The 13,245-nt window shown below is 33.3% G+C and overlaps 1 protein-coding gene across 1 annotated transcript in view; it reads left to right on the top strand.

The window, feature by feature from the left end:
* The window catches only part of LOC113394785 (uncharacterized), a 422,241-nt gene that overhangs the window by 27,325 nt on the left and 381,671 nt on the right, over positions 1-13,245 (top strand). The window lies entirely within an intron of this gene.

The following is a 13,245-nucleotide window of genomic DNA, read 5'->3' as shown; positions in this document are numbered from 1 at the left end:
TCAGTATCACATTGTAATCAAAATCTCTATTTAATCAAAGAAAATGAAAATGTTATAATTTATTGTCTAAAAAAAAATGGTTCATGAAGTTTGTCCGGCGGTTGATACAATATTCATGTTTTAAAAAAAAAAGTAGATAACGTCCGAACCGCCTAATTCAAAGCCGTTTTGCTTTGTAAGGAATTAAAGTCCTTAATGAGAGGCTAGAACATAACGCCGCGACTGCAAACCTAAGTGTTAGCTCTTTCTTTGGCTGGCTTTTGTTGATGTCGGTCGAAGTACCAGGATACCATGAGCCCTTGGGAGTATAGCACAGGTATGAAAGTATCAGGAGGTAAGAGCGTGACGAGAGGGCGCTACACCGCAACTAGGCTAAGGGCTTTCTACCTTGCATACTTAGTGAAGAGTACGTGTCGATGTACTTATCGATTATGGACTGATTAACTTTTAATGAGTTTAAGGTTTGACTGTGACAATGTATGGAAAACCATATAAAGTCAGTTCAGGATAATTTTATTAATTTTCCATAACTGTTAAAAATATATATGCCACTAAAATTAACCTTAAACATAATTATTCCGAAAATGTACACTTTACTTTTATATCTGGGATACCTAAATATTTCTGTCCAATATGCTTGGAGGAACTAGGCTGTGATTTTCAGACGGACATACATGATATCGAACTTATTTGGATTCGGGATTTAAAGGTTGTACGAAATCCTAAAATAGTAATCTAATAATGGTATATAAAAATAATATTATACAAATAATAATAACATTGATTATTTATATTTATGTTAATAATTACTCCCATGAGCCATGAGCTTCTTAAATAAATTATCAAGTCGTATGAACCCATGGTGTATTCGTAAAGCTTTGGATTTTAAATGATACCTTAATGTCTCGTGCGATTTAAAAAATAATTAATATTTTTTATTATTTCTAATAGCTTATAAAATAAACAAATTTTCAAAGTTAGCGCAAATCTATTGTACCGGATATTAAAAATGTAATTCTAAAATTCGTCTATACGAGTATATAGGTAACGTATGTTGCTCTAAAGTTACCAATAGTTATTACACGTCAAAATGTATGACAGCTTCCTTTGGCTTTCCCGCAACCTGTGATTTAACGGAAGTATGTAATAGGAAGCCGGGGAAGCGCGCGCGATTTGATTTGATCACCGAACGCACGGTGCTTGAGTTGACCGTCAAATGGTATAAACCCATTTTCCGAGAGGATATACTGTTAATGGTGCTTATTATCGTTAGATGAGCTACACGACTACAGTAAGGCTCACTGATTGATCACACTCAATGGGTTTAAGGTTCGATCTAATTGTATAAAAAAAATAATGGAACCGTACATTTGGGCACATTGTTTGGAGTCAATTTTTTCTTTCGTAGTTATCAAAACTCTACTAAAAACAATGAGAAGTATGAATACTAGTAGAGTAGAGTATATGTAAAACTAGCTGTGCCCGCGACTTCGTGCGCGTTGTTTGAATTTAAGTTATTTGGATATTGTAGCGTGATTTAATTTTTATTCTATATATAATTCTAAAATAAAACTAACCTAAGTTACTACTTATTACATCCGCTATCTGCCAGTGAAAGTCCCCTCGAAATCGGTTCAGCCGTTTCAGAGGTTAGCCGGAATAAACAGACAGACAAAAATAGTAAAAAATGTTATTTTGGTATATGTACCGTGTATACATACATATGCATTTAGTAAAAATGGGTTATTTTAATATTACAAACAGACACTCCAATTTTATTATACGTATAGATAAAAGTGCTAGCAGAAGTTCCGAATCAAAATGAATGCTATACGAACGAAAATGTAATTAATAGAATGTATGCGTTAATTTTTTGTTTGTATGAAATGCACACTACTGTTGTTTACGAAACTCTTAATCAAGGATAGAATTCAATGCTTTTATTTTTAGCCACAATGCGATTAACTATGACCAATAACTGAGTCGATTCGTCTGTTCTATTAAATAAAAGTTAACAAATTTTAAATGTAACTCTGTTGATTAAAGGCTTTCTTTCTCTTGGAAGGGTTGGAGATTATTCCACCATGCTGTTCCAGTGCGGTTTGATGAATACACATATAACAAAATTTAATTGAACATATAGGATTGAAAACGAAGTTTTTCATCACCACTCAACATGAGATGAAAATTAATCAAAATTTTTACTCATGAAAATTCAATGGTGTCGGAGTTTGAAACCACAATCTTCGGTATAATTGCGTATTCCGCCCACTTTTAGTGGACCTTGTCGGCTTAATTCAGTCTTCAAAGGCAGGCAAAGCACCAGACCTTGCTCTGGTCTGTCCATTAATGGAAATAGTTACTTTCCATCAGATGAGTTAATTTGTCATAGTGACATTTTATTTGGTAACAAACGCAATCACAGTCATCTTGTGTTATGCAGGGATCTATAGGCATACAAGGATTTGGATTCTCTAAGAAGTTTCAAATGCTGTACTAGATTTAGGACCAAAATAAATTACACAATATATTTAACGGAAAATACTCAAACAAAATATTTACTATACATTGATATTTTATTTATTTGATATTATTTTATTATATTAAGTTTATTTAAAATGATATCATTCGAAATTCAAATAAGCGATCGTTACTAGGATAAAACCTAGTTCGATAATATTTCCATCACTATTTTGACATCAAAGTAATAGGTTTAGTGGTGCTGACTAGCGCATGTTAATCCAGGACGCACTAAATTGCCGACTCGTTTATAATAGTTGCGGTAATACCTCAATTTTGTGTGGATATAAAACAATTTGCGCAGGCTTAGATAATTTTTAAAAATAGTCTATAGGATTGTAGGTATGGCTGTGATACGTCGGAGTTAGTTAGATGTGAATTACAAGACTGTAATAGTCTTGGCTCATTGGTAAAATTATGTAATTGCCATTTTATAGTCACTGGATTTGATATGATAAATACTGAGAAAAAAGGAAGGAAAACAGTAAGCTGCTTAAGAGTTGATAACACTTGGTGGTAGGGCTTTGTGCAAGCCCGTCTGGGTAGGTACCACCCACTCATCAGATATTCTACTGCCAAATAGCAATACCATGAGTGAACCAGTGTAACTACAGGCATAAGGGACATAATATCTTGGTTCCCGAGGTTGGTGGTGCATTGGTGATGTAAGGAATGGTTAATATTTTTTACAACGCCATTGTCTATGGGCGGTGGTGACCACTTACCATCAGGTGGCCCATTTGCTCGTCCGCCTACCGATATCATAAAAAAAATGCTGTTAGTTGCCATTTAAATGACAAACTATTTGCTTTGGAGATTAATATTTCATAAAAAAACATATTTAAATTCTCACAAAAATATTATTTCTTACAGTGCGATTGTCTATGGGCGGTGGTGACTACTTGCCAAGTTACCCATTTGTCCGTCCGCACAAGTGCATATTATATCATTAAAAAGATCTTTATTGTAATTTTACAAGATCAAAAATAATGTAACTTCTAGTTTGAAATATATAAAGTAGCAAGAATATCGATCTAAATCTTAGGACTCACTCATTTCCACTGATTTAATTACACAGGTATATTAATAAAATCACACGTGGAAAACATCCCCATGAACCGTCACGCTCTCACATTGTAAACAGAGAATAACAAGATTAGTTTCATCTCAGCGTATACTTAAATAACTCGTTAAAATATCATAATTAAGTTCGTAATACTATAATACGGTGGCAGGGCTTTTCACCTACCATTTATACTACTCAAACGGCAGAACTATATAATTCTACGCTATGTTTCTGCTTGAAGGGTGAGCCTGTGCAATTACAGACGTAACATAAAGGAGGGACATAAGGATGCATTAACAGTACTGCTTCTTACAGTAGAATCTTCAATAATTAAAAAAAAATGCTTCAATGTTGGTCAGGTAAATATGCCTATAACATAAAAATATATCAAGTAATATGAAATATTGTCACCCTAGTCGTGGACAAATGTGTGACTCTCCCGCTATTACTACCGGACGTGTCTCGGAAACCCCTTAATCATATGGACCCCAATAAACAGAGACAAATAGGCTTCGATTGGAGGATCCAATTCTAGGAAATTTCTTTCTTATTTTTATTCAAACGATACATTTGTTCTTTGGCGAGACAAGTTATTATATTTCATATTTTAGTTATTAATGTGTATAATGTATTTACGTGTTTCTTCTGAACTCTACCTACAACTATACCGATGCTTATCGTGTATGTAACACAATAAGGATCGATATCTGCTGGACCAAACTAAACAATTTCGGTATTATAATTTATTTGTACACCTAAATTGTCTACCAACCCCCCCCTCCCGCAGTTACGGAATGTTAATGTTATGAAAAGTTTTTCAAATAGAATTGTAAAGGTGAGTCATGGCTTCTCAACAATTGATAAAAGAGTAAAGAAATAGCAATAAGACCTTGAAGAGCAAAAAACGCTTAATTCTAGAAGTCGACGGCAAAAAGTCCTCACAATGAAACTACTACCGAATGTTTGCAGCACTATTGAGGGCGATTGGACTTTTCTATTGAAAAAGTCAAAGATTCTTGCAAGGAAAGTTTCGAACTCAAAGATTCTCACTAGTCTAGAACCGATTCATTGCGAGCAGCTAAGATTAATTTGTAAGGTGGATCTTTGGAGTCAAGTATTGTTGGATTCTGAAGTAATACTTGGAATCCAAGTGACAAGATTTATTCCCGATTTCAGCTTTTGATGAGAAGCAAAAAGGTTTGTAAAGCAGTATTTATTTGTTGTCCTATCATTTGAATATTCGAGGTTTAGATATTTGATTTCATTTGTAAAAATATTTATTCAAATATCAAAATAACAATTTTGTTTCGATTAAAACATAACAATAAAAATAAGTTCTTACTTATTATATTTACTCTAGACTTTATGACGTGACTCAGGAAGAAAAGTAATGTTTTATGAGCGTATGTATGTATGTACACAACAATACTTGGCAGTATAATATCTGATGAAGGGGTGGTACCTACCCAAAGTTCCAAGTGTAAGTGAAGTATGTCAAAAAGTTTTGTGCATTAGTTATTACAGATAGGATTTTAGGGTTTCCAATTAGATATAGTATTACTTAACTGCCGTAGCGGCGTCAAAATATGACATTTGACAAGATGTCGATATTAATGACGTCATTCGCCACACGCCAAAATGTCCATAACGGACTGCACTTACGTGACACCACGCGTGCATTAAACAAGCCTTAATAAGATGTACATCCAGGTTTGTACTAGAAAAACAGAAAGAAAGAATTAGAAAGACAGAATATTTCGTCAACCACAACAATATGCCTAATAGATTTTGGCATTTGACTAAAATGGACAGCTTATAAAGATTAATCACCTTCATAAAATATTTTATGCAGTTTTATTATAAATGAAGGTAGAGAGGTTGCCTCGTAATATCAGGGAAAGATACTTGATTTTTTTTTCCAAAAGAAAAGGCACATCTATTTCCTCTTAACGGTATAAAAGAGTATATTCCTTAAAACAGAACATTTGAATTATTTATTACGTCATTACGTTACGATTGAGGGTATGCTCGTTTCTACCTTCGAATTTATTTCTTAAGGTATTTATAAAAGGTCATTAACTCGGCTTCGTACAAACGGATTATTTCAATAATTTTCAAAAGCGAGAAAGCGTATAATTTATCTGATGTAAAAAAATGCCCTAATTTTGAAGAGGTTGCGGGTAAATAGTGTTTGTTTAATAGCTCAAGTGTGTAGGATCGTCTAGCTGTGTGAATTTAAATCTACGCGCTTTACGATTGATATTAATGAAAATAGTTTTTTTTTTATAAACTTACGTTCTACATCTGTTTGTTTCAGTATGTGATTAAATAAAAAAAAAATCATGTAACATCAACAGATTTTGTAGTTGATTTAGACATAATAATATATTGTTTACTGGTTGCAAATAGTTGATTTATGTTTTTAATCTAATTTACTCTTCATTTAACAGAAGTGTGAGAGACAGTGAATTAACCAACTTTGAATACATAAGCCGTCGAAATATTTTGACTTATACTTTACAATAAAATGACGGCTCATAACAAATTTTAAATCTGTTCTTATGTTAGAAATATAAAGTAACTCTGTCTGTCTGTCTGACTGTTACGCTTTAAATACAAAGTACGCAAAACACTGATTGGCTTGTGCCCCAAGAAAGGACGTCAGTAAGTTTTTAAAACCTAACACGTAACGACCAACCGAAAAATCGCGCGCGAAAATGCGAGCCAAATTTAGTTATTTATATTTCTAATTTATGACATAGTTATATATACTATATATACTAATAAATAATAAAACTAATAAATATTATATATGATATTTTCTTGCTAAAATCTTCTCATTTTCTTTATTTTTCGTATCGATCGTAAGTATTTAATAAAAGAAAATATGTTTTAAAAAAAAGGAAAGTAATATAAAATATTTTCGCTCTTCACTTGAGCATTAAAATATTTCGTCTAAGCGACGTATTTTTACGTCTTACCTTGAAATGTTCCGCTCACTGGAATTGAAGGAATTTCTCATTGAACATCGCTGTACAAAGCTGAACATGGCGATTTTACAACACGAAAATTCAATCGAAATAAGTTCCGATGTTTTTTTTTGCTTGTTTATTGTAGAAAACATATTTTGTGGATCGTTGGTAGACTTTTATTACAATGTGAATTTATATAGTGGCACTACTACACTGGAGGATATACACGTACGAGTCCGAAATTATTAAATGCAGTGATTTAGTTTGTTGACGTTGTTAAGCTTCATTCAACAATATTGGGTGACAATCAAGACACGCGGTAGCGTGTCAGCCAAGTTCAAGTAACAGAACTGGCGAGCAGCACCGTGTGTAATATTACACGAACCACTTGGAGCCACTTTTGACCTCCTCATAACTCAAAAACTAATTGATAAACGTGTCAAATTGGCTCATATATTGAGACTCACGAGATACATAGGTGTTCCAAATTTCATAAACGCATTTCAAAGGGTTATTTAGATATTAACGTCTAAAAATCCTCATTTTTATCATTGACTGACCTATAGATCAAAACTATAACCTACTTCTAGGTGACCTAGAAAGTCCAAATTTGGCATGCACGTAGATAATTAGGCCAATACAAAGGAAAAAATCTGAAACTGGTAAATTTTTATAATTTTATCATAATTTTTCATTTTATTGGGTCTATTAGGAACACTTATATACTTAGTTCCTGTAATAACTATAAAAAAAATGATGTAAGAACCAGCATTTAAAACTTATGACAGCCGGTCTTAATGTCGATTTTAAGGTCTTCACGTGAATATATAACGAGTTGAATACCATTTTTTTAAATCCAAATATTACTAATAATTACTTATGAGTATAGTCGACTTTTGTATTTATTACGTTATTAACTGGCATTTAGCGCACATTAATGGCAATATCTGGTTAAGATTCATATTTTCTAGTGACTGGACCATCGCAGCTCTTAATGTACGTTAATACTAACTAAGCAATACTGAGCTGTCCTCCATCATAAACACAAACTACAATTTGTGTTTATGAACATATAAGAACTATTTTTGTTTAAAATATTCATAGTTAGTTACTTAAAATACGTATATCCAAACCTGTTTTCAAATCTTAGCTCTAAGGGTTCCCAAAAGACCGTGAAAATGTTGTACCATTTCTTATGAAACATTTATGAAGTGCGATGTCGGTGAGCGTGACAAATGAAAGAAATACAGAATACAGTGAGATACATAAAGTATGTTTCGAGATAAAAGTATTAGATAAATAGTAACTGTTTTGATGGTCGGCATTTATTATGAGCTACATTTATTTATTTATCTTTCTATAATTTACGTGGCCCAGCTGATGAGAAGTAGTCATCATCGCCCATAGACATTGGTGCTGTCAGAAATATTATTTACCTACAAGGCGCCACCAACCTTGGAGGCTACGATTATGCTTGTATCTGAAGTAACACTAGTTCCTTCAAATCGGAACAGAAAAAATACTAAGTATTGCTGTTGGGTGGTAGGTTACATATATGAAGAGTAGGTGGTAAGTACTTAGACTTAATAAAATTCCGCAGACATTTTTAACTTTGCCGTTTCATAGATTCAAGTCATTTGTAAAAAATACATTGGTAAAGGAGGCATATCATTCGATACAAGATTATATTGATGATAATTGTATTTAACTAACATGACTTTGTTTTTGGATGTTGAAAAAGAGTAACTACTGAGTTTCTCGCCGGTTCTTCTCGGTAGAATCTACATTCCGAACCGGTGGTAGCTTTACTTAGTATAGTTTGTTAAATGACGATACAAAAGTGCTTGTAAAAGCCTACTTGAATAAAGTATATTTTGATTTTGATTGACTCGCTATTATACATTTATAATGATACAGATTGTAAACATTGGATACCTTTTGTTTTTTTTAACTTCCCGCATAAAATTATGCTTCGGGATAATAAATATAAGGTCTACATAAAACGTTTATCGAAGGCCAAACATGGAACGGAAAATTTTATTGTTTATTTTGAGCTAGAAGCTTTTCCTGGCGTAAGCAGAACAACTCTAAAGTTTCGTCACGATCGGATGAATGGCTTAGGAAAAACATACGTACATTCTATCATATTTACTTATATACATTTTGTATATTTAAATAGTTCAATTTAAAGAATTTCAATTTAATATGATCATGTGTCGAGTTTTGTTATTAATAATTATAATGTTTACCTAATGTCCTATTCGTTTTAAATATCCTGTATGTTTTCTTAAATAAATTTCGTTCTCCTATATCGAAATTATACAGGACTTTTTGATGGCGGACCCTTTTCACGCACGAAAAGTTTTCGACAACGAAGCGAAGTGTTTGTGCCGAAGTACTGAAGTTTTCGCGAGTACTCGCGTTATCGCGATGTATGCAACCCGATGCTTGTTAGCAGTATAATAAGCCTTGATTTGATTTTTTTGGAAGAAAGTGCTTACAGTCTTATGCCCTTTTCAGGCGACTTTTCTTTCTCTTTCTATTTTATGGTATTATTGGGATTGGTGGGATTTTTAAATACAATTTTGTTATTCTACTTTAATTATTATCAAATGTTGTCAATTTTTTTTTATGTGATATCGGTCAGCGGACATGCAAATGGGCCACCTGAAGGTAAGTGGTAACCACCGCCCATAGACAATGACGTTGTAAGAAATATTTACCATTCTTTACATCACCAATGCGCCACCAACCCTGAGAACTAAGATGTTACGTCCATTGTGTCTGTAGTTACACTGGCTCACTCACCTTTCAAACTGGAACACAACAATACTGAGTACTGCTGTTTGGCGGTAGAATATCTGATGAGTGGGTGGTACCTACCCAGACGGGCTTGCACAAAGCTCTATCACCAAGTAATTTTTTTTTCATTATAATTTATTTCATTATGTCTCTTATTAATTATATAAAATACGTCGAAAGAATTGGCTGACTCACAACAACTCGTTTCTTAAACTTTTTAAAAATTAATTGACAAAATTAATAGTTAAACTACATAAATCTGAGACACAGTATTTTGTATTTTGTTCTTGGTAGAATATACAATGTCAAATTGTAAGTTTTGTGACTGCACACTGTGTACTATACGAGACGACAATTTGGTATTCGGATTAATTACCGAAACTGCTGACGATTACCATAATTATATTGGGTGATATACAAGGCTTTGGCTTAATTGGAGCTTAGCCATGATACAGGCAAATGCCCTTTGATTTCGAGACAGTTGAATTTTGATCCATACCTCATGCTAAGATAAACCTCTTGGTTCGATACTCCAGATTAGACTAGAGTCATTGTTTTTTTTTATTATACTGTAAGGTTCACTGCTGGGCTACGGCCTTCTCTCTCCTTTGAGAAGTGGCGGCTGATTATTATATAAAAAAAAAAAACTTTGCGTAAATTTTATATTAAAAGTCAAAAATCATTATTCAGTATAGAAGATTTACAAATTATTGTTAAACATATACCACGAATAAAGTAAATATTATATATATATATACATTATAAAGTGTATGTGCAGAACTAACAGCTTTACGCCATTTTCAAGGAACATTAATATAACACTGTCCAACTCTGAATTGTTACTGATAATTTATTGACTAAATAGTCTTAGGGCCCGATCCGAGATATTATTTACTTTGATACTGCAGCCTGTGTAATTACAATGACGTTAAATTTAAGAAAAAAAAGCTATTAAAATTCATCAATTTATAATTACTACTAATTTTATTATTTCAAGTGATAAAATCAGAAATATTTTGTAGGCCACCTGATTAGACCTTTTTTGTTGTAAACCTTTTTTGTAATATAGTATCCGAACGTTAGAAAATGGGTGCCTCGTCGCCGCGCGCTCCGTCAACGTCGTACTGGAGAGCACACCAATATGTCAACTGGCGCCATTTTGAACCTACACATTTCCTGCTATTCTACTTTTTACCGGGTCAATGGTGTCCGGAAAGGTTACAATAATGTAATGTTTTATGATGAAATTTTAATATCAATATTTTTTTTTATAAATGATACTTATTAAAAATTATTATTAGTTTAATTTTTTTTCATTAGTTAAGAGTTAGTGTTAGTTCTTTTTAAGTTCAAATTTACTTTAACACATTAAGAGATCTGAATTATTATTATTATTACTTATTAAAAATAAAATATAATCAAATTACCCTTGAAACATTATAGATTAAAAATATATTATTTTTTGCCTTCTCTGGGTTTGAACCTGTAATTAAATTGCAACCGTCAATTATGATTAGCGTGCTCTCGTCTTGACAAACGAGGTCCGGAGTACTTCAGGGTAGATGTGTACTGTATCAATACCTCATTTATTCATAAGACCTTTATATAGCTCATACATGAGTTGGTCTGCCTCGTTGCTTTATGTGGTAGTCCTGGGTCTAACTCCAGATCGGACCGATAAAAAGTAATTGGGTTATCCTGTTGAAAAAGTCTCAGTAGTAGCCCGGAATCTGGAAGTTGGAAGTGCATACACTCTTGTGCTTTGGAAAGCACGTTAAGCCGTTGGTCTTGCGCCTGAATTCTTTCCGGTCGTGTTGGATTACCACTTTTGTTTGCTTACACCCTTGTGCACTGTATTGTGTCCTGCGAACTTGGCTGGTCTTCCTCGGGGTCCGTTAACATCATCAACAGAGTTGAAATCTCGTGTTCACTCACAAACCGCTTTAATTACAATAATCTATTCCCCATGTATTAAATTTGATATTTCATCGAATCAAAATCTTAATACCTTGAAACTCATTAAAATTTCACGAATTATACACAGCCGATTCTAAGACAATTCATTTTAAACCACCACCTTCTAATTGCGATCTCAGTACAAAACATGACGATAGCGCCCGAAATGATTCATTTTCCATGTATAAATCACTGTTTCAACCTACGTGAATGTTAATTAATTTCACGCTAAATTGAACCGTATGACAAAGTGTTAAGAAGAATAATTGCAAACTCGTGAATTGAGAATAACAGAGTGTCGCTGAGCGATACGTCTTAACGAATGAATTATTTATTCAGTGAACGAATTAACATATCAAGAGTGTACAGTAATTTGGAAGTACGAAATATTACGGAAATGGAGATAGCTTCGATTTACGGCGGACGAAAGGACACGTGTGCACTTTATTTTAACAAGGCTATTTCTAACAATACGTCAAATCCTGATTCTGTAAGAATTCACTTCGATTCTCACTTTTCGTTTTGTTTTTCACTATTCGTTTTGGGGTAAGGTTTGAGAATCGTTTTACAAAATATATTAGTTTTAGATGATAAAATTGTTACAATAAAACATGACATCCAACATCAAAAAATCCATTACGTTATACGCAAAAAACTCCTTTTATAAATACTTTCGATCGTACACCATATAATATTACGCAAATTATAATAATAGAGATAAATAATTGTAATATACGAAAACATTAAATATACCACATCCATGACTATGAATTATATATTAACTCGTTGTTTTGTTCGGGTCTTTAATCCCGCACTCTCTTAGGCGCGCGGTTAGCCTAAATTGAAATGTGCTGTTCTGGTGTACAATGGCACATTCCATATAGACGACTGGTTTCGTATTGCCCTGTTTTACTCCAATACGTATTAGCATTGGACAGTAATTGATTATCATTACATTATATTATATTTGCTTGGTGGGCTTAGTGGTAGGACTTAGTGCAACCCGCCTACCACCAAACAGCATTACTTAGTATTGTTGTGTCCCGGTTTGAAGGGTGAGCCAGTGTAACTACAGGCAGAAGTTACATTGAAACTTAGTTTCCGGCACTATTTGGATCTGGATTGAGGAGGAGGCTTGGAACATATTCCACCACGCTGCTCCAATGCGGGTTGGTGGAATACACATGTGGCAGAATTTTGATGAAATTAGACACATGAAGGTTTCCTCACGATGCTTTCCTTCATCGCCGAGCACGAGATGAATTATAAATACAAATTAAGCACATGTATATTCAGTGGTGCTTGCCTGGGTTTGAACCCACAATCATCGGTTAAGATGCACGCGTTCTAACCACTGGGCCATCTCGGCTCAGTGGTTAGAACGCGTGGATCTTTTATATGAGAAGAAATGTTATGTAAGAATTTCTCATTTTTCCGTAATTATTACATTTTTTGTACAAAGTGCAAAAAAGTCATTTTGTGTTCGGAAACCGTATTTAATACTGGAATGGACTACACCACATTTATATTCTGCCGTCATAAGAAAAAAAAACACATCTAACATTTTTTCAAAATTGAGTTTCGTCCATATTTAGAATCAGTAAAAAAAGACGCATCTGCCTGTATTTTTGTATATTTCTTAAACTGATACAAGCTAAGTTATCTGTGCGTGAATAAGACGCATTATCGAATTGTTAACCTAAGCACTAAGATGAAAATACATTTCTGATGTTTACTAAGTTGAAATGACATAAAAACGTAAAAGCGTTCATTTTACATTAAAATCATTAATAAAATCATACAATGAAAAGAAGCTTCTACTTGTTGACGGATTCTAAAGACACAACTGTTGTGATTATTATACAAATAGAGATGATAAAAAAGCGTGGAGTTAATGCTTGTTGATTTCCAGACAGGAGACATAACATA

The sequence above is a fragment of the Vanessa tameamea genome, chromosome 17, assembly GCF_037043105.1.
Source record: "Vanessa tameamea isolate UH-Manoa-2023 chromosome 17, ilVanTame1 primary haplotype, whole genome shotgun sequence".
NCBI classification, from domain to species: domain Eukaryota; kingdom Metazoa; phylum Arthropoda; class Insecta; order Lepidoptera; family Nymphalidae; genus Vanessa; species Vanessa tameamea.
The sequence above is the reverse complement of the archived record's forward strand: the minus strand, read 5'-3'. Positions and strand labels throughout refer to the sequence as shown.